Consider the following 23,182-nt stretch of genomic DNA (forward strand, 5'->3'; position numbering starts at 1 on the left):
TGGCCCTGCTGGCTGAGGTTGATGGGAGCTAGAGTCCTAGACAGAGGTGCCCATCCCTGGTCTAGAAAACAATCTGGCAGTCTTTGAGTTGGTTTCCATCAACTGCTAGACTAACATCCCAGGAATGTTTGGGAAGGAAGGGGACGTATTTCAGCAAACTGAGTTAGAATACAGGGCATCCTTGCCAGACGTACAATTCCATGATTGATTTTGCGAAATGTGCAATGTTGCTCCTTTCTCCACCCCATAAATTTTGCCGCTATGGCTGTTCAAGTTGTGTGGTTGCAGCCGCTTAAACACTTGCAGGAATAAAACGGTCTTTCATAAACAAGACGAAGCAAAAACCCCAACATAAACATAACGGAGGAAAGAGGAGGTTAGCTTCACAAATCATGTAGCCCACAGTCAAGCAAAAGTTACGCAATTTTAAATCCAATGGATTTCAGCAGGAGAGTTAAACAAATGCATCAATATCTCCCATGGAGCTGGCTTATTTGTTTTTGCCTCGGCCATGTCTTCATTTTACATTTTTGAGGTATTTTTGAGCCTTGCAGATTTTGTTATAACTTCTGTAAAGCAGGTGTAGGGAATTAAAAAAAAATTAAAGTAAGTATTGGTGTAAGTAGAACTCCCCCTTAAACCTGAGGTGGGAGATATGAATGTTTTGCCATTCCTGTTTCAATGTCCTCCTATGTTCTGTTGATCTGTTTTTATCCTTTTTATTATAACTGACAAATCTGTCTTTCCTCCTCATTTTCTTAGTGATGGTCTTTCACTATAAGTGGTTAAAAATGGTTTGTTCATTTGCCTTAGCAAGTTTAATTTCGCCAAAGTCCATGCTGTGTGTATTAGTACCTCAGTTTAGAAAATTAATTGGTCGTTAAAATATTAAGTGCAATACATTTTGATATTGGTAAGTAACTTTAAAAACAAACAAACTCCCACACGTTTTGAAAGTTCCTGTATTAACTTAAGAGGCACAGTTAATCATAGCTAATCCCAGTGCAACTATATTGTCAGTAAACAATTAGGGTAAAGAAGATTAAACGAGATGTAGAGAATATATTAACCTTCTGCTCAGCGCAGGGCATGAGACATCTCTGTTCTGCTCTATAAATGTACATTACGTTTGTGTAGATAGTTCATGCCAATCTGGATTTCATGCTGCTGGCACTGCAGGAGTTCAGCGGAAGCGGAGAGGTTAATACACAATATTGCTCAGGTAGCGAGGGTGGATCATAAATAAGTTACTGCTTCGAAGAATTTGCCATGGTTGGTCTGAAATTCTGTCCAGGTGGTCATTATCCGACATGCTGCCACCAGGAGGAAAGTGATAATTTTAAGTGAAGATGACAATCCAAATAATAATAATAATAATAATAATAATAATAATAATAATAATAATAAATTTATTAGTTATACCCCACCCATCTGGCTGGGTTTCCCCAGCCACTCTGGGTGGCTCCCAACCAAATATTAAAACCACAACACAGCATTAAACATTAAAAACTTCCCTAAACAGGGCTGCCTTCAGATGTCTTCTAAAAGTCAGATAGTTGTTTATTTCCTTGACATCTGATGGGAGGGCATTGCACAGGGTGGGCGCCACTACTGAGAAGGCCCTCTTCCTGGTTCCCTGTAACTTGGTTTCTCGCAGCGAGGGAACCACCAGAAGGCCCTTGGCGCTGGACCTCAGTGTCCGGGCAGAACTATGGGGGTGAAGACGCTCCTTCAGATATACTGAGCTGAGGCCGTTTAGGGCTTTAAAGATCAGCACCAACACTTGTGTGTTGTGCTCAGAAACGTACAGTGGTACCTCGGGTTACATACGCTTCAGGTTACATACGCTTCTGGTTACATACGCTTCAGGTTACAGACTCCGCTAACCCAGAAATAGTGCTTCAGGTTAAGAACTTTGCTTCAGGATGAGAACAGACATTATGCTCCGGCGGCGCGGCAGCAGCAGGAGGCGCCAATAGCTAAAGTGGTGCTTCAGGTTAAGAACAGTTTCAGGTTAAGAACGGACCTCCAGAATGAATTAAGTACTTAACCTGAGGTACCACTGTATATAGACCAAGCATCCCCAACTTGGCAACACCCATATATTTTGGACGGTAGCTCCAAACATTCCAGCTGGAGATTTGTGGTCCCAAATATCTGAAGAGCAGCAGCTTTGGGGAAAGCTGCTACAGATTTGTTCCTCAAAAGCATCAATGGGAAATTTATGGCTCCTCGGCTGTCGTTGAGCTTCAGCTCCCTTAGTCCCTGACCTTTCGCCATGCCGGCAAGGGCTGGTGAGAGCTGGAGTCCGTCCAGCAACATTGGGACATCCCTGCTCAAAAGCACCTACATTCTTGCTCGCTGGTTGGTTCTTCACACTGTTTGCTTGCGTGATTGGCAGGTGGCTCACTTGTACAAATAACTCATGAAGCTCTGTGTGAGCAACTTAATGTCAGAGCCATGAGTTCATCTGCTTGCTTCAAAATATTTAGTAACACTAGAGTGGTTTGCAAAATATAATAGGGTGAAAGCATGGAATGCGGCAGTTTTGAGGGGATTCTGGAACCAGGTTAAAACATATCTGTTCTCCTGGGCAGTTGGTGAATGAAATTTAGGCTTTTCAAGGCCTTCCGATGCATGTGAGCTGTGACTTCTTTCTGAGGTGGCTTTATGATAAATTTTAGATGTTGTATTGTTGTTTTCTTTGTATAATTTGTTGGCGGGTTGTTTTTAAAAAAAAGAATTTTAGAAATCATTCCGTCATTCTTTTGCCATTCTTTAGATCACTCTAAAATTTTCACTAAAAACAAAATTTTAAAAGCTGGTGATTTGGCAAGGAGGGCTGAAGATGACTGTGCTTTCTGAAAGATCATCTCAAGAGGAAGAATGGCAGTGCCATTTTGCTTTTCAGAATGTACAGCAAAATGCGCACGTGCACACACAGACACACACACACACACACACACAGGTGGAATCTACACACATATTTAAAAAAGCTGTGAAATGCTTTTAAAAAAAAAAAACCGTTTGGAAAAATACAATGAATTTTGCATAGCTCACTGTCGCCATCTAGTGTCACATTTGCATATTACACTTTACCACACCTTTAAAACGTTTTTATTTGCAGCTGTATAGCTGAGTGCATACACACGACTTTTTCCCGCCAGAACTTGCTGGAACTCAGTTTCTAGGATGACCTGTGTGTGCTTAGAAGTGGTGGCGTAAGCAATCCTAGCATAGCTGTCAACCGTCCCTTATTTGGTGGGAAAGTCCCTTATCCCAGTGCTGTGTCCCTCTGCTGTCCCTTATTGATGATGTCCCTTAAATTTCCCGGGTTTCAAAGGAAGCAGCTCCTCTCCCTCCCTCCCTGCCTGCCAGCCAGGGAGAGGGAGGCTCCAACTGTGTTGCTTGGCTGCATTGCTCACCCAATAAGGAGCCTAAGAACGACTGGGGGGTGGAGCTTGCATGCCTTGTGCCAATCAAATCGGCCACGTTGCCTGGGGACTCGCCTTTGCTCAGCGCTTCCCAGCGGAAAGGTGCCGGTGGTTTCCCTTGCTGCAACCCCTTTGCCGGGTTGCTGCGCTGTGGGAACCGCCGCTTGAGGCTTCGTTTGGCTGCTGACTGGGCTTTCGGAGGGGCTCAGAAGTCGAACATACTTGTGCTCTGAAAATCCCTTATTTTGGCTGCTGATCCCTTATTTCCGAGGCTGCTGGTCCCTTATTTTTAAATCTGTAAGTTGACAGCTATGAATCCTACACAGAGAGGTGTGCTTCACTGATGGTCTTTGAATGCAGCTTGCCTTGAAGTTTCATGACACCCCTGCATTCTGTTAACTTCAAAATGGCACAAATAGAGCTGGAATAACATTGATCACAATCTCGGAGAAGCAGTTTGGTGAGCTGCCGTCCGCCATCTCCCAAAGATGGTGCCTCCCTTCCTAATAATGTGTGGGTGTCTGTCTTGCCCTGAGGGTAGAAGGCAGGGCAGATACGGAAACAGGTCTTCTATTGTATAAGTGATACTGATGATTGTTATTCTATTGTATAATAGTTCTACTTTATAATAGCTACTGGTGATTATTATTTTAATAATATTATGTAAAATGCTTTGTGAGGTCTGCCTGAAAAAAACACCCAGCATACCAACAGCTTAAATAAATAAGCAGCCAAAATTAGGCACTTTCCAAGTCCCTTTGAATTTAGTGGGTTGGGAGGAGCGAAGCACCACTTAAGTCTCTTAAGAGTGCTTAACTCTGGCTGGAGAGTCCCATTTTCAGTTAGGAGGCCCATGTATCCTATCTTATAGAAGACAGTCGTCTGCTTGAAGGAATCCTCTATATGAAGGGCTGTCCAGTCCAAATCTGTTTTGGTCTGTTTATTATTGTGTTTGTTTCTTACTCAAGGTAACACACATGGCTCTCCCTCTTTCCAACGATGCTGTGAGGTTGGCTAGGCCGAGACTGGCTCAAGTGAGCTAGTCTTTTGGGCATAATTCTTTAGAAGTTAGTGGCCACCAGTTGAAGCACAATTAGCAGCTTTGCTGTTAAATGCTGCTTTTCAAATCTCTCAGAATATTTTCCCAGGAATTAATTCTATTTCCGCCATGTAAATGCTCCTTTGGAGCTTGCACCAGGCAGCAAGGTAAGCTGGGTATTACCCACCCACGGTAAGAAGTGCTGATTTCTAGAAGGTAGAAACATTACCGGTATTTATCCCTGCCCCCCCAAAAAGCAGGGGAATGATGTCAAGAGCAGGACTCTCTGTTCCATAATTTTTTTTGCATCTTTGCACATTAATTATGGAGAATATTGGTTCTCATGTCTCCATTTTGCATAGAAATACAGAGAGATGGGGTGAGCCAGCCTCCTCTTTAGTCCCCATGGGAACAGCTTATTTTTAACTCGATTTCCAGATTTGTATTCATGTGCTCTTACAAAGCTGATCTCCCCTGCTTGGCTGGCACCGTTTATCCTGGGGAGTTTAAACAGCTAATCACTGGTGGGGTTGTTGTTTTTTATATAAAAAAAATATTATCCTAAGATCAGCACGGCACATTTGTGATGGGAGGAAGTGATTCATAGTCTTCTGGGCTCTAAGCTTATGAGTCCCTCCTTTCATTCGTGTGCTGGTCCTTGTGTCTCCAACAGAAGCACACCTAGGCTTCCTTGCAGTCTTGGCAAGGAGCTATATTGGTGCCTCTGAAGCTGGGAGAAACCATGGACCAGAAACCCATTAAGTTTGCTTTTTGTTGCCTTTTGCACTCCACCAGTGACTTCTTCCACAGCCTCCGAGGTTGGCTCTGTTCCGCCTCTCCTCTTCCTCTATCAGTCCGCCTTCCTCCTGTGCTAGGAATTTTATAGCCTTAGATATATGGTAATGTTCATAAGTGTACCAACCAAGCACGTACATAGATCAGCACAGGAAGACCGACCTGGAACCATTTTGATTCCTAAATTGACCAAATGTTTTCTCTGCAAGGTCAAAGTGGGAAAGCCGTCTCTTTCCTCACAAATCCTGTCTTAAGGGCACATTTAAGATATGAATAGGGTGTGAGCCTGTGACCTGGCCCAGGAAGTAAGTATTTATCATTACAAAAGACTGGCCAGGCTACCCAGGCAATCCAATCAAGTAACCTGCCAGACAGGAGATAAACAATGACAGGAGAAAAACAACATTCAAATTTCTGTTTTAAGACTGCCTTTTCTGTGATGTAGGTGTGATGTATCTGAGGGGTGGTCTTAGGTTACACCTCTTCTGTGATGTATGTATGATGTTTCTGGGGGTGGTCTTGATCTACAGGGTGGCAATTTCAAAAGTCTTTATAAGGCTTTGCGTGCCATTTTTCTGGGTTCCTCTTCCTCTCCTGCGGGTGAGGGGAGCACCCTGTTGCAACAGTTCAATAAAGATCAAGCTTACTAGCTGCTTTGCTTCTCAATATTCTCTGGTTGGCCTCTGTTATTCTCTCCTACCAATAGGGAACCTATGTAAGGACTCTATATGGGGTCTTGGATACCCCATAAGGGAAAAGGCCAATTTTTGTTTACAACACTCCCATTCTCCGCTCATTGCTTTCCTTTCTGCCTCCCTCCTTTCCCTTTTCCTCCTCCTGCAATTCTTGCCGTTTTTCCTCTAAGCCCTGCTGGGTGCTCTGCTTACATGTCTAATAGTGCTGTTGGCCAACTGGGGAGGGGGCTCTGTAGGGCCCGCTGTGACAGCCCAGATCAGCGACAGGATTTCTCCGCTGAGGGACCCAAAGGAGCCTGCGCCCCTCATCCGGCCACCCAGATTAGTGGAGGAGCAGCCCCTGGAGTGTGTACATAAGCAGATGGGCTCTTAGCCACTGCAAGCCAGAGAGGAGAGGTGCAATTTTTGTGTCCCCCACTGGGCCTGCGCCCTGGACAGGGGTCAACCTGACCAACCCCTAGGTATATCCGTATTCTCCACCACCCTCCACAGTCAACAGTAGGGTGGCGCTGTGGTCTTAACCACCGAAACCTCTTGAGCTTGCTGATCAGAAGGTCAGCGGTTCGAATCTGCACAACAGGGTGAGCTCCTGTTGTTCTTTCCCAGTTCCTGCCAGCCTAGTAATTTGAAAGCATACCATTGCGAGTAGATAAATAGGAAAGGTAAACTGTGTTTCCGTGTGCTCTGGTTTCCATTGCAGTGTTCCGTTGTGCCAGAAGCGGTTTTGTTATGCTGGCCACATGACCCGGAAAGCTGTCTGTGGACAAACGCCGGTTGCCTCAGCCTGAAAGCAAGATGAGCGCCACAACCCCATAGTCACCCTGGACTGGACTTAACTGCCCAGGGGTCCTTTACCTTTACCTTACCTTGGAGAAAAAGGCAGGATAGAAATGCAATAAGTATCCACACAACGCCTTCCTCATCGAAATGCCATCCCCCATACAATCCAGATTGAAGGTTTCCATGTTGTCGTTTTTACTCATCAAATTCTCAGCGGGAAGAGCAAAACCATATTAAATGGGGGAATAAGACGGGGCGGGAGGATCGTGATGAGGATGCCATCAAGGAAGGCCACTCAGAGATGTGACTTCCCTGCTCACTTGCAAAAGATACAAGATAAGATGGCCCCTCCCCTGACATACTCCCTTTTCTGCGTCTTCTATTCATTTATTTAAAATTTTTATTTATACATTTCAGGCTTATACATTTCCTTAATTTTACAATAATTTTAACATTTCAAAACTTGACTTCCTCCCCCCCCCTTTCTGCGGTTCCTTAAAGTTACTTTTAAAAAATATCTTCTGCATATCCAAATTCATTTAATTTGCTCATTTGTTTATCTACTTTAAATACCGTATATACACAATAATCCTTCCAATGTTTTTATCTGTTTACAGTTTGTCTGTAAATACTCAATAAACCATCTCCAGTCTTTTATAAAAAGTTTGTTGTCTCAATTTCTTATTCTTCCAGCAAGTTTCACTATCTCAGCATATTCCATAAGTTTTCATATCCATTCTTCCTTTGCTGGGACTTCTGCTTCTTTCCATTTTGGGGTGAGTAACATTCTTGCCGCTGTAGTCGCATACATGAATAAATTTCTATGCAGTTTGGGTAGTTCTGCTGGGGGCAGGATCCTTGCAATGCCGGGTGTTGGACTAGATGACCCTTGGGGTCCCTTCCAATTCTGCCATGCTATGATTCTATTGAGCAGCTAAAGGAACGGGCGGGGGAGGAAGATGCACAACAAGGAGAGGCACAACCACACACCCCAACAGCACCCTCTGGCCTGACCCACGATGGCCTCATCCCAGCACACATTGACACCACCCCCCCCCATTTTATTTTTCCTAATTCAGCTGCCTGACAACCCAGCAGCCTGGCCCCTGTTTGCCAGCTGACTGTCTTGCCAGAGTGGTGCATGCTCTGGTTATCTCCCGCTTGGACTACTGCAATGCACTCTACGTAGGGCTACCTTTGAAGGTGACTCGGAAACTACAACTAATCCAGAATGCGGCAGCTAGACTGGTGACTGGGGGCGGCTGCCGAGACCATATAACACCGGTCTTGAAAGACCTACATTGGCTCCCAGTACGTTTCCGAGCACAATTCAAAGTGTTGGTGCTGACCTTTAAAGCCCTAAACAGCCTCGGTCCAGTATACCTGAAGGAGCGTCTCCACCCCCATCATTCTGCCCGGACGCTGAGGTCCAGCGCCGAGGGCCTTCTGGCGGTTCCCTCATTGCGAGAAGCAAAGCTACAGGGAACCAGGCAGAGGGCCTTCTCGGTAGTGGCGCCCGCCCTGTGGAACGCCCTTCCAGCAGATGTCAAAGCGATAAACAACTACCTGACATTCAGAAGACATCTTAAGGCAGCCCTGTTTAGGGAAGTTTTTAACGTGTGATATTTTACTGTATTTTTGGTTTTTATGGAAGCCGCCCAGAGTGGCTGGGGAGGCCCAGCCAGATGGGCAGGGTATAAATAATAAATTATTATTATTATTATTATTATTATTATTATTATTATGTCACAAAGTGCTGCTTTGCAAGCAAGCCTTATATTGCCCTGCAAGAGGGATGCCTGTCAGATGATGGTGAGAGACTTGGCAAGACAAGTGTGCCCATTAGCAATGATGAGAGGGACCTCTGAAGGTAGGAGGAGCTCCAAGGCCCAGAGGAGATGAGTGGCATAGAAATAACATTGTTGTTGTTGTTGTTGTTGTTGTTGTTAACATCACACGTCACTGAAGCATGTGGCTTGACTTGTCCACAGCTGTTGATAGCTTGGCAGGTCCTCAGCTGTGGTCCCCAGCTTGGCTCCCTGGCTTGACTTGTCCACAGCTGTTGATAGCTTGGCAGGTCCTCAGCTGTGGTCCCCAGATGATATTTTCTGTTGTGAATATCTGGTTGCTTACAAGGCATATGGCCTTTCCGTGCCTCTATTCTCTTAACTCTAAGGCTCCGTACACATCACATCTTGAAGTCACAGGGTCATTCCATTAAATGTCAACCTACACACTCATCCATGTTCTCAACATGTTCTAGATCATTTTAAAGAGAATTTCCCAAAGTTTTGAGACGGGTTTTAACAGGAAGGAGAGTGGACGTTGAATGAAATCTATCCCTCCAGATACCCACAAATGTGAGTTGAACAGAATTTTATAATCCCCTTTTTGGCATCAAAACTAAAAGCTTAGGAATAGAAGTTAGCTGCCTTCCCTCTTCTTAGGGCACTTCAGAAAGAACCGGGCAGCAAGCTGAGAAGTTTTAGAACAAGCCTTCCTTACTTTATTATCATGCCTTGATTCACAGCAACAGTAGCAGTAAAAACTATGCAGGCAAAATAGTGTGATGGATTTGCTGGGGACACCCCTAAACCCCAGAGAGTAATAAGCTTTAGGATTTGGAGGATTTGGAGTACAGTGGTACCTCAGGTTAAGTACTTAATTCATTCCAGAAGTCCATACTTAACCTGAAACTGTTCTTAACCTGAAGCACCACTTTAGCTAATGGGGCCTCCTGCTGCTGCCGCGCCGCCGGAACATGATTTCTGTTCTCATCCTGAAGCAAAGTTCTTAACCTGAAGCACTATTTCTGGGTTAGCCGAGTCTGTGACCTGAATCGTATGTAACCCAAGGTACCACTGTGTTGAAAGGAAGATAGACGTCAGTGGGAAAGTGCAGGCTCAGATTTCTTTCCAAGCCAGGGCAGGAACATGCCCAAAGGGGTTGATGGTCCATTGGAGAGGCTGCGAGAGATGGCTGGGACTCCAGGGCCACCCTGCTGTGGGGGACAAGCTCCTCTTGACAGGACCATGCTGTCAGATGCGGACTCCCTCCACGCAGACGGAAAGGACCAATAGGGGAATAAAGAGTATTTCTTAGAGCTACGACAGTCTCTGCCATGTCCCCATTCTACAAAGGAACACGGACCCTGGGTGAGTGCCAGGACCCTCCCCCCAGCGTCTTGCAGAGTGTAGGGGTGGCACCTAACTTTTGCAACAAGACTGGTATTTACATGTTAACATGCGGAAGGGTCATGTCTGCATCCAGAGCGGCTCCAAAGACGAGAGAGGGGAACTCAAAGTGCAATATGCTCCTTTCTCTCCAGGAGAGCAGGGGAAAGGACGTCACAAAGAGCCCTCTCTGCCCGTTGTATTTCTAAGGCCTGAGTCCCTGTTTCTCAGCAATGCAGGTCTACAGACTTAGCTCCTTTTCATGTTGGATGAGCCCTAAATGGATGGTGTGTACACAGCCTTTGGTTTCCAGGGAAAGGCATCTGGCGGGCTTCAGCTTGCACAGGGCAGGAGTGTAGCAAGATTTATTTTGTATTATTTGTTTGCACCATTGCTGCATGTGACCCTTGAGAAAGAGGTTTCTGCCCCGAGGGGCTTACAATCTTTAATTTGACCCAGAGAGGCGACAGAGAAAGGCTGAGTTCCAGGGTACATCCCGAGTCCTCCTGGGAGACATAATAAACTAGGGTCTGTGAGTTCAGGCTTTGGGATTCCCAGACATTTCCCATCTGTAACCTCTTCCTCTGTTTTTGCAATAGGGTAATTAAGGTGATTCTGTTAGAATTCCCGAGGGTGGCGCTGTGGGCTAAACCACAGAGCCTAGGGCTTGCTGATCAGAACGTCGGCGGTTCAAATCCCTGCGATGGGCTGAGCTCCCGTTGCTCGGTCCCACCTCCTGCCAACTTAGCAGTTCGAAAGCAGTTCAAAGGAATGTCAAAGTGTAAGTAGATAAATAGGTACCGCTCCGGCGGGAAGGTAAACGGCGTTTCCGTGCGCTCCTCTGGTTTGCCAGAAGCGGCTTAGTCATGCTGGCCACATGACCCAGAAAAAGTGTCTGCGGACCAACGCCGGCTCCCTCGGCCAGTAAAGTGAGATGAGCGCCGCAACCTCAGAGTCGTCCACGACTGGACTTAACTGTTGGGGGTCCTTTACCTTGACCTTTTTATTAGAATTCCCAAGGGAATGTCAAGCAGGGAGGGAGGGGGAAGAAAGGGAGAGGAATTCTGGTGGAGAGAGAAGACTGGAGGAGGCTTGGAATGGGGGAGTGAATGTTGGGGGGGGAGGCAGGTGAGAGTCGGTTGAGAGCAGTGGGTTCTAGAAGGGAGGCACTTGGTGGGGGACCTGAAGTTGGGCTGGGCAGCTGTTCAGGATCACTAGTCCAGCAGTAGGATCAGGTGTGCCCATCAGTGACCATGAAGAGGAACTCTGAAGGTAGGAGCTCCGAGGCCCAGAGGAGATGAGTGGCATAGAAATAAACAACTACTTCTTCTTCTTCTTCTTCTTCTTCTTCTTCTTCTTCTTCTTCTTCTTCTTCTTCTTCTTCTTCTTCCTATTAGTGTCACCCATCACTGGTGCATGTGGCTTGGCTCCCTGGCATGACTTGTCCACAGCTGTTGATAGCTTGGCAGGTCCTCAGCTGTGGTCCCCAGCTGATATTTTCTGTTGTGAATAACTGGTTGGTTACTTCCTCTGTTTTGTATTTTCCTTTCTGTTTCCCAGGTCCTAAGACAGGCAGGCCACAGCGCCTGCTGTGGCGCAGTGAAGAAGGGGAAGCCACCCTGGAAGTCGCGATATGTTAGTTCCATGGGGAATCCATTCCCCACATGTGCCAGGAGGTTGTGGCACCAACCTGAGCAAAACAGGGGTGGGCTGGGGTGGAGCAGGCCTGTCTCGCCTGTCTTGCCCCCTCCTTCTGAGCCAGGGGTCGGCCGTCGTGGAGGGCCGTCTTAAGCATATGCGGCGCCAGGGTGCAAAGATCTACCCAGCGCCCCTAGGTTGCCCAGAGCTGTCAACATTTTTTTAGGCAAAGTTGTTGCCTTTTTTTTAAGGAAATAGTTTTTACCTTTAGAAACTTTAGAATGGTTGTGGGACACAAGAACTCACAATGCCAACCAAAAGGGGTGCCAGCGCCCCACGCACAGGACCGTGTGAAGGGGGTGTGGGTTCCATGCTGGGTGGACGACAAAATGTTGGGTGGCACAGCCACTGTGCTGTCTGCCCGCTGCCTCCCCCCCCGCATGGTGGTTAACTGTTTTGGCTGTGCGCGGAGCGCCATGTAACGCTGTGGGCACTGTGTGATGCATCCTGTTGTGTGCGCCAAGCTGCGGGTTCCTTTGCTGGCTTTTCTGCTGTTGGTGCACATTCCCAGCGCCGTCCAACATGGGGTACCAGTGCAGAACGATGGGGAGTGCAAGCGGCATCGGAGGCAACATCTCCGGACAGGATCTGTACGCTCCTATTTCTCGGGTTTTGTTGCTGCCTTCGGTACTGTTGGCGCGCAGCGGATCCCACCACGACGTTACACAGCGCTCCGGGTGCGGCGCCGAAACAGTTAGCTGCCATGCAGCTGGAGCAAGAGCCAACAGCTGAGCGGAGGCGAGATTGTCGGAGTGCCGCGGGCTCTTCTGCTGCTGTGGCTCGGTGTGAGTTCGGGGCGAGTGTTGGAGTCTTAGGAAGAGCCGCCTACAGCAGAAGAGCTTACGGCGCTCCGATGGACTCTGTTCCGCTCGGCTGTCGGAGGCTCTTCCCCGGACTCCAACGCTTGGCCCCGGACTCTCAGCCTGGCGCCCCTGAGAGCCCGGTGCCCTGGTGCCGTGCACCCCTAGTGCCAACAGTTAAGACGGCCCTGCTCCTGTATAGGATATAGCCAGTGCCAGATTTATGTATAGGCTAAGTTGGCTGAAGCCTAGGGCCTCTAAATCTAGGGGGCCTCGCCAGCCTGCCATCTCCCCAGTGCTGCAATCTCCCCTGTCCTAAAATTGTAAACCCAAGACCCAATAAAGGGGGTGGCACTTATTGGAAACCAGTTTTGTCACCTCCCCCCACCCCAAACCCCGGGACAATTAGCCCAGCCACCTTTTATTCACAGTCGCATAAGCACTACACTACAGCATGGCCATAAACCTGTACGTTCAACCGCTGAAATACACACCCAATATGTAGCAATGGAGATTTATGTTACTGCTTTACGAATGAACACTGTGTTCTGTTAATGGATTCTGTATTTTTGGAATTACCTAACAGCCACCAATAGGGAGCTCTAGAATCTGACAGTTAGCTGGGAGCTCTAGAAGAGCCAACAGCCGAGCAGAGCAAGCAGCTTCGGAGGCAGCATCTCCGGACAAGATCTGTACGCTCCTATTTGTCGGGTGAGGTTCAGGTGAGGGTCATATGCCTTGTCAATTCCAGCAGGTATATAGCAGGAAGACCCAGGCGGGAGCAGCAAACGTCAACAGGCAGTGGTGACATGGGCAAGGGCAGCATGGTAGGCGTGCTTGTCCTGCCTCCCTTCTTCCCTGGGTCAGCTGGCCAGGCCCCCTCACCAGTGCTCAGGCTGGCCCCCCAGGGGCCCTATGTCCCCACCACAGGAATGCCCTGTCTCCTCTGGATCACCTTCCCCTGTTCTGCTTCTGGGCTGCTCTGTGCCACACAGGAGAAGGAAGGGTGTGGCTGGGGGAGAGGCAGCAGACTGAGGAAGGAAGGGAAATGGGAAGACAAAGGGGGGGGGAGAAAATATTTAGGGGACTGTGTCCCACAAGAACATTAATGAAGACGGCCCAGGGACCCCTGTCCCCTAGAGTGGATGCTTATGCCAGGAAAATACAATGTCCTTCTTGTTTCCCAGGGCCATGGTTTGGGAGAGCAGCTTAAGGCTCCTGCAGACAGCAGCAGCAGCCCAGCGATGCCAGGGGAAACCCAGAATTTGCAGGTATGCTGTGACCTTCTATGGCAGGGGAAGTGTTTCCCAGTCATCTTGCCAGCTGGAGGAGGAAGGCCTGATTTAGATATTCCTATAGTTTTACAGGAAGTGTTTTAATAGGTAACGCTGTGGCGGGACGGTAAAAGATGTTTCCGTGCACTCTGGTTTTCGTCATGGTGTCCAGTTGCTCCAGAAGTGGTTTAGTAATTATGTAAATCTTCTGATGCTGTAAGCCTCCTTGAACATTGTTTTAGCTATGGAAAGGCGGCATACAAATAAAATGATGATGATAGTCCTGTTGGCCACATGGCCCAGAAAGCTGTCTGTGGACAAATGCCGGTTCCCTTGGCCTGAAAACGAGATGAGCGCCGCAACCCCATAGTCGCCTCTGACTGGTCCAGGGGTCCTTTACCTTTATGTTTACCTTTATAGTCAACAATAACACCAACTCATGTGTATATAGCTATGACTGAGCAGAAAAAGTTAGATCTTTCAGCGAAGAATATTCTTTTGAACTACATACCTGTTGTATGGAAATTAACAATGATACACCAAAAGTGGATTCTACACCCCCTAATGGTGGCCAAGAGACAGAAAGTGATGAACTGGAAGAATAAAGATGTGATACCCTTTAATCAATAGACCGGCAATATGACAACACTTGCAGCTTAGACGCTTACAGATGTAGACTTCGTTTGGATAAACCTAACCACATTTGGAATGGGTTTATACAGAATGTGGCAGGCTATTAACATCTACATATGTATTATGATAATAACACTATGTCAATTTATATAAGAATGTATGGAAGTATATTGCATTTTTGTATATTGCTTTCCGCCCTATTGCTTATACACAACTTTGTTCTCCCCCCTTGGACTTCCCCCCTTTTAAATTATATATATCAGGTGATTGGGCCCAGTGCAGACTTCTGCTCTCCTCTCACTTCCTGTACCCTTTGTTTTCAGCATCAGTGTGAACATTTTGATACAGCATGTAGGATGTCTGGGTGTTGTATTTGGGCAAGATCCACAAACAGGAGCCAACATGGCTGCGTGTCTCTGCCTTATCGATGGGCTCAATATGCTCCCAACCCACCAGGGTCCCCAAGGAAGTAGCACAAAGCAGTTTGTGGGACTGCACGAACACCCCGCTTGTTAAATTTCCTCAGTCCTTCCCCTTTCCTGCTGGTCTTCAAAGCTCTGAAATAGTAGGGGAGATGGTAGCTTAACAATCAGCCCCTCTCCCCATGGAGCTCTGGGAATTATAGCTGTGTGAAGGGAATAGGGGCTTTCCTAACAACTAACTACATCTCCCAGGATGCTCTGGGGGCAGCCATGATTGTTTAAAGTGGGATGATACTGCTTTAAATTTGTACCAGATGTCAAAGAGAACAAAAACTACCAGACTTATAGAAGACATCTGAAGGCAGCCCTGTTTTGGGAAGCTGTTAATGTTTGATGTATTACTGCATTTTGATATTTTGTTGGAAGCTGCCCAGAGTGGCTGGGGAAGGCCAGCCAGATGGGCAGGGTATAAATAAATTATTATTATTATTATTATTATTATTATTATTATTATTATTATTACTACTACTACTACTATTACTGCAGATGGGGGGGGTCTTACTAGGCTGGCTCTGTCAGCTGTTATAGAAAGAGCAGCACTATATGAAAAGACAGAAGTGGGTGACTGTATACTTGAGAGAAAGGATAAACAGTGGTACCTCTGTAAATAACTATACAACCTTTAGAAGACATCTGAAGGCTGCCCTGTATAGTTTTATTATGTTTCTATATACAGTGGTACCTCGGGTTACATACGCTTCAGGTTACATACGCTTCAGGTTACAGACTCTGCTAACCCAGAAATAGTGCTTCAGGTTAAGAACTTTGCTTCAGGATAAGAACAGAAATAGTGCTCCGGTGGCGCGGCAGCAGCAGGAGGCCCCATTAACTAAAGTGGTGCTTCAGATTAAGAACAGTTTCAGGTTAAGAACGGACCTCCGGAACGAATTAAGTACTTAACCAGAGGTACCACTGTATACTTGTTTTACTTGTAGGCAGCCTCAGGTTTTTCTCATGGGACCTGCATGCTTTCAGTTGGGGGGGGGGGGCGCTGGTCTGATCTTTGTTAACGCTGTGTAGAGCCAAAGGAAAACGACATACACCGAAAGCTGTAATGCCTGGTACAAGTGCGTCCAGGTTTAAATAGTTCAGCTAAGAATCTAAGCACTTGAAGTGTGATGGTTTTGTTCATCATCAGGTTGAGAAACTCTTGAGTGTGATTCATTGCCCGTGAGCTTGTTTTCTGCAGTGCAGCTGGCTCACCCGACATTTTCCCATTTCATTTTTCAAAACCGGGATTTGCACTTTCCAAAGATTGTGCTACCAACACAATTAATCATAACGGCTGTGAAACAGAAATCGCAAACGGTAGCTGTGCAATAGCTCAGGTGTTTATAGTTCTAAACCGAATTGAGTTTTTTGAAACAAGCAAACAAACAAACAAATGTGTACCCTGAAGGTGAGGCTGAAAAGAATATCGAAAAGCAACCTTTGAAGGGCCTGTGTGAAAATGTGATGAATTTGCAAATAAATGGACCTCTGCTGTGAGATTGGTGCTTCCAGAAGACCTGCTTACTGAACATTCATCTTGATTTGTTTGTAGGGAGATTAGACGGCATTGGCTTTTAAGGTACATTAATTTGGATTTGTTTGCAGGGAAGATGAATGACATTGGGTATGGTGTAAATGAAATTGGTGGCACGAGATCGAATTCAACCCCAAAATACTGATGGCCTAGAATCAGCCCTAAGCCATGGTCCCGTCAGTGTGAGGATTTCCACTCCCCCCTTCCTCTGCACCTCCTAAATCTACTTTAGGGGGTCCCCCAACTCTCCAGAGCAGATCTGAGGAGGCACACAAGGAGGAAGGAGAAAGGGGAAAGTCCAATTGCAGAAATGGAAATCCTTGCACCAACAGGATGTGTTAGTTAGATATCACTCACTGCTTTTTGGTAGCATCCTGTTTCTAATTAAAATGGTGACCCAAATCCCTTGAACTTCAAATGACCTCGGATTGCAGCCAAGCTCCTTCTCTATCCCAATAATTTTTTTGCAGCGATGCAACTGCATCATATTTGAGCATGATGATCAATAGACATCACCCCTACACACTGATAGCTCTGCTCTCAGTCACTTGGAAACGAAACGTATCAGCTCCAAACCACATGGTCATCATTCCGGCATGTTCTGATATGATACTGAGAGAGGCTTGTCCTTCTTTTCTGTCAGCCTTCTCACCGACACTCTCTTAAGCATAGACGTCTTAGAAAGACAGCCTTTAAGTGGCTCTCCAAAGTAAACATCCACGCACACTCGATTTGTGTAGGAGAAAATGAACGAGGGCATAGAGTAACCATACGGTAAGTCAAATTACTAATATCACGTTCTGTTGCTTCCAGACATGTTGTAGGGGCCCAATAAAAACACCAGGAAGAAGATCAGAAAAGAAGTAAAATTAATCTGATGGAAATCAAAATTTAAGATGCAAATTATGGCCAAACAAATGAACACACACAAAAAACCAGATTATAATCTAGGTAATCTTAAGAATGTACTTATTCCTCTCCCATAGAAGTCAATAGTGGTTCTCTTTGGCTGGATCCTGGCTCATAGTTTTAACAAGCTGCATTCTATGTTCATTTGATTTTTGACGTTCCACTATAAATTATTATCTGGATCCCAGTGACACCATGCTTGCCCTGAAAGTATGGTACTATCCTATTCCTGAGAATTAACAGAATGAACAAATAGGTTGATGCTGGAAGGCCTTGTGAAACAGACCATCTATTCAAAGAACAAACTAAATCTTGCATTTAACAATTAAAAAACGCTGTTTGAAGATTGGGAAAAATTGTGGAAAACTGACTTAAAATTTACAGATTGCTCTCTGTTGAAAGAAAATTATATGAAAATGATGTACAGATGGTATATAACACCAGGGCAAATAGGAAGAATGTACAAAACTGCTTCAAATATATGTTCGAAATGTAAGGAAAAAGAAGGGACCTTTTATCATATGTGGTGGGATTTTGTTGTAAAATTTAAAAATTCTGGGAAATGATATATAATGAATTGAAGAAAATGGTCAAATTAACATTTGTAAAAAAAACCTGAAGCCTTTCTGTTAGGGATTGTAGGAAAAGACCTGCCAAGGAAATTGGAAAACATTTTCATGTATGCGACAACGGCGGCAAGAGTCTTAATAGCACAGGGATGGAAGAATGAAGAAACCCCAACCAAAGAACTGTGGCAAGAGAAACTGATGGACTATGTGGAATTGGCGAAACTGACATAAACTACGTGATAAGGACAACTGTGACTTTAAGGAAGAATGAGAACCCTTTGCAAAGTACCTAAAGAAAGAACAAAACGAACTAGATTCCTTGGCAGGTTTTGAATAAACACTCACAAATTTTTATTGATAATAGCCAGTCAGAAAAATTAAGGATCTATACAACTTTGTAACATGCAGAGAATAACATTTGTTGATAAACCAGAGAGAGGAGCTGAAGGAAGTCTGGGGGGTGGGGAGGGAGAGTGGGTTACTTTATGGGGAGGGGGGAGGGGGGAAATGGGGGGGGATTAAAGATGATATGTTTTTTGATAAAATGTTTTGTTGAAATTCCTAATAAAAATATTTAAATAATTAAAAAAATGTATGTCTCATTGGTTTTAATGGGAAATTTCAGCATCTCTGCAACCATTTCCAGTTTAAACTGGTGGAACTTAAAAGTAAACAATAGGAATGTGATTGGCCAATTTGATATTCCTCTCTCAACAGCACGATTTCATTTTCAGGTAAGATGACCCTTTGACATGGACAAAAGCAATTCATATTTATAGTCTATGATCCTGTGTCTCCATAGAAGCATTGTTGTATGAATGACTCAGCTGCCAGTTGGATGAGGCGCCCGGAAAAAGTGTAAATTAAAATCAGTTTCATCCAGTTCTGTCACACTGTGAATTTCCTATAGGAAAACTGGGAACAATCAACATCTTTCAAACGATCTTTGATTAAGGATGAAGATTTATACTGACCTAGATTGTTCCTGTAATTTGGTCCCCTTGAGTGCTGTCAATAAGTCAAAATGTACTGTGATTAGTATCTTTTTCTTGAGGACTTCCTCATCTTTGAACTGTTTGCTACACAATCCAACTTCCAAAACATGTTGAAATAAAATTAAAATGTTGGTCTGACTACTGATAATAAAAGATTTTCCAATCCTTTTATCATATGCAAGCAAATCCATTTCATTTAGATAACATGCACATTATGCAAGCTTCAGATATAGAGTAGGTGCCATTTTGAGATGCTAAAGGAAATTTACTGCTTTCTAAACAAGAGTGAGGGATGCGGGTGGCACTATGGGTTAAACCACAGAGCCTAGGACTTGCCGATCAGAAGGTCGGCGGTTCGAATCCCCGCGACGGGGTGAGCTCCCGTTGCTCGGTCCCTGCTCCTGCCAACCTAGCAGTTCGAAAGCACGTCAAAGTGCAAGTAGATAAATAGGTGGGAAGGTAAACAGCCTTTCCGTGCACTGCTCTGGTTTGCCTGAAGCGGCTTAGTCATGCTGGCCACATGACCCGGAAGCTGTACGCCAGCTCCCTCGGCCAATAAAGCGAGATGAGCGCCACAACCCCAGAATCGGTCACGACTAGACCTAATGGTCAGGGGTCCCTTTACCTTTACTAAAAAAGAGTGAACAATCGTTTTGTGAAGAAGAAAAAGCCAGTTTTTGTATGTTCCTCTTCGGTTTCCTTTGCATGCACACTGGAACCAAAATACCCTAAAACAAACAAAAGTGTGCCCTTAATTTTATTTCGCCAATTAAAACTGGCCATCGGCCAGTACTAGTTAATCAACACAGGACTAGTTAATCAACCCATTCATACCCTACAAGAGGGGTTTCCCATTGCAGGTAATGTAGCAGTGTTCCCCAGTACTCCTTGTATCCAGGAAGGGGAAGGGGAGAAGGAGTTCAACCTCTGGGAATCTTTTGGCATGCATGGAACTCACGCATACAAGAAGATATGATGATGAATTACAGCAAGTGGCCTTATGAGAATGGGGGAAAGGATACCTAAAGAAAGCTTCATAGGTTGAACTCAAAGTGATCATAACTAATCTTGCCCTGTAATTCCAAATGTACTGGCGTCCATCTATCTCAGGAGACAACGGAGGAGTGTGCCTTTGGGTGTGAAGTCAAACCATGGGAAGGTTGCAGCGCCTTCTGTGGCTGTAGAGAATGATAAGGGAGAGACATGTTTTGTTGCAGCTGAGGCAGGCGAAGGCTTCCGGGCTGTAATTTCAGGTTAGTGATAATCTAAACATCTGTAAAAGCCTTCACCTGGGGATAATAATACTGTGGAGGGGGTTATTGTTTTCATTTGTTGTTACGGTATGTATTTCTGTGTTTTCGTATTGTAAACCACCCTTCGTCTCTTGGGAGGCCTTAAATCCTGGTGAGTCACTGCCAGTTGTTGTAGAGATGTCAATGATGCTCTAGATCATGAGTAGGCAAACTAAGGTCCGGGGGCCGAATCCGGCCCAATCGCCTTCTAAATCCGGCCTGCGGACAGTCCGGGAATCAGCATGTTTTTACATGAGTAGAATGTGTGCTTTTATTTAAAATGCATCTCTGGGTTATTTGTGGGGCATAGGAATTTGTTTATTTCCCCCCCAAAAATATAGTCTGACCCCCCACAAGGTCTGTGGGACAGTGGACCAGCCCCCTGCTGAAAAAGTTTGCTGACCCCTGCTCTAGATGGACCAATGGATTGACTTCTTATTGATGGACCAATTAGGCATCTTCTTATGTCTTATGGAACTGGGATTTCCTTTCACAGGAAAACACAGAAGTAGAACCTTCCTAGAGCTCTGACAGTTATAATGTAAAGAAAGAATTGCTGTTGTGTTTCCTGACAATTCATGTTGCTGCAGTTGTTCAGAACACCTGACGTTTTCCATGCAAATATTATAAAATGCCAGACCCTCCAAGTGTCCTTATTTTTCAGGGACAGTCCTGGATTTACAGAAGCTGTCCCGGTTGCTGATTTGATCCCTGAATGTCCTGCTTTTCCTTAGGATGTCCCTATTTTGATCAGAGAAATGTTGGAGGGTAGGGAGTTATGTAGCCCCCGAACCAAGGAGCTAAGTAACTATACAACCTTTGGAAGATATCTGAAGGCAGTCTTGTATAGGGAAGCTTTTAAACATTTAATGTTTTATTATGTGTGTTTTTTATATGTTGGAAACCGCTCAGAGTAGCTAGGGTAACCCAGTCAAATGGGCAGGGTATAAATAATAAAATTATTAGTATTATGGAATAGAAGGTCCCTATTTTCATCAGAGAAATATTGGAGGGTATTAAATGCTTGGCAATGGCTTAAATAGCATTCTAAATTACTCTTTCATTATAAATTATGAAAAGCATCATGAATTTCTAGTGCATGGTACCACTGGACAATTTCTCTTCATATATTTTAAACATTCAGTAGAGAACTTCACTTGATAGGAGAACTGCCAGTTTTTGCCCTCTTGGCTTTCTTCCTACTGACAGCGTGCAGAGATGCAGAACAGATTTCCTTGCACTGCATTCTCTCTGTTTGACATGCTATCTAGAAAATCCAGCCCATCATCCCAGTGTTGAAATGTTGCGCAAATTTCCATCTTCTGGTTTCCTTCACTTCGGGGACCAGGGCCTTCAGGAAGGCAAAGGAACTTTGCATGGGGGCAAAGGCAGATCAGAAAATAATGGTAAGATGTCCAACTTTACAGAGGACCATCATTTTTCTGAAGGGCTGTCCAGTTTAAAGACAAAGAATGATGTGTGCATGGTCCATATGGGTGGTCCGCTATAAATCCATCACTAGTGACACGTTGCAGAATACACCCAGCCACCCACCCAGCCACACACCATAAGTCTGAAACAAAAGGTAGGTAAAAAGGTAAAGGACCCTTGGACATTTAAGTCCAGTCAAAGGGGGCTTTGGGGTTGAGGCGCTCATCTCACTTTCAGGCCAAGGGAGCCGGAGTTTGTCCACAGACCGTTTTCTGGGTCATGTGGCCAGCCAGCATGACTTAGCCGCTTCTGGCACAACGGAACACTGGGACAGAAGCCAGAGAGCACAGAAACACCATTTACCTTCCCGCCGGAGCGGTACCTATTTATCTACGTGCTTTCGAACTGTTAGGTTGGCAGGAGCTGGGACAGAACAACAGGAGCTCACACTGTCGCGGGGATTTGAACCACCGACCTTCTGATCGGCAAGCCCAAGAGGCTCCGTGGTTTAGACCACAGCTCCACCCGCATCTTTAGTCTGAAACAGTGCGTAGTAGAAAGGTCAGTCTTATTCATCCTACCATGTGGTTTTAGGGTAGCCTTTGGACAAAAGCTGAAATACAGTAAACTCCCATGTTCCTTCCCTCCCTGCCATATTCCTTAAGACACCACTGCCTTAAGACATTTGTGAGGATCCTTGCTGCATTGATTGAAATAATAAGGGCAATTTAACACCAATCTAACTTCAAATTGAATGTATAAAATTAGACCCATCAGGAGGAGCCCTTGCCGGCTCTTTCTGTGTACGTGACATGGCATCAGCAGAGCAGAAACAGCAAAACATTTTCAAAAAGTGGTTGCATTCCTCTCTTTCTAAACAAACTATCAAATGTTTGCATGAAGGGATATGTCAAAAGCTGCTGAGAATGCTGGAATCTTGGCAGAAGAGAAGCTTTCCTAAAAGAGGTTATGTGCTTACTGGAGAAGAGGCAAGTTGGATCAAGGATTCCTAATCTGCAGAATGGTTGCTGTTGACCTGGCTAATGTACTTAGGCTAGCAGTCATAAGCCCAAGAATCACACAATTGCTGTAAGACATTCCAACCCTTTAGTCACTGGCCAAAAATGATAAGAGCAAAAGGCTCATATGCAAATACTGTTTCTTTTCCAAAGCAGAAAGTGGTCTTCTTACTCGGGTCTTACTCAAAATTTATTAATATTGTAAACTTTAATATTTAATTTGTTAACGTTAAAAAAATGCCCTGCCAATGCCAATATTTCATAGGAGAATATTCAGAAGCACTCCCCAATGGCCATAGGATCATCCCAGGCAGAGAGAGCGAGCTCTCATCATTGTAAAAATAAAAGTGAAAATGGGGACATCAAGGTTGGTTATTTCCTTGGGAAGAAAAAGTGGGATATAAGCAGGTATGGGGGTTTATCGAGAGAGTGTGGGTTATAGCAGCTCTGCAAAGAAGCCCAATATTGTTACATCCATTTTACTGGAGATGGGAAGGGATGCAGAGTTTATGACCACTTAGCAGTGTAGCAATCCCTTCTCCTGCTGCTCTTGCCATTTGGGGAAATGCAAGTTAAAGTTGATTGCATCAGCGGTGCAATTAATCAAGGGCCAGAGCGGGTTGATGGGAGCCAGAAGTG

At 45.3% G+C, this 23,182-nt stretch overlaps 1 long non-coding RNA gene across 1 annotated transcript; it reads left to right on the forward strand.

Moving 5' to 3' along the window:
* Positions 1-1,801: 1,801 nt before the first annotated feature.
* LOC309344031 lies at positions 1,802-19,084 on the forward strand. Its single transcript, XR_014157561.1, has 3 exons — positions 1,802-1,853; positions 15,523-17,102; positions 18,541-19,084. It is a non-coding gene; the product is annotated as an uncharacterized lncRNA (long non-coding RNA).
* The last annotated feature ends 4,098 nt before the right edge of the window (positions 19,085-23,182 follow it).

Source organism: Podarcis erhardii (genome assembly GCF_964252035.2).
Source record: "Podarcis erhardii genome assembly, chromosome: 6".
Taxonomy (NCBI): domain Eukaryota; kingdom Metazoa; phylum Chordata; class Lepidosauria; order Squamata; family Lacertidae; genus Podarcis; species Podarcis erhardii.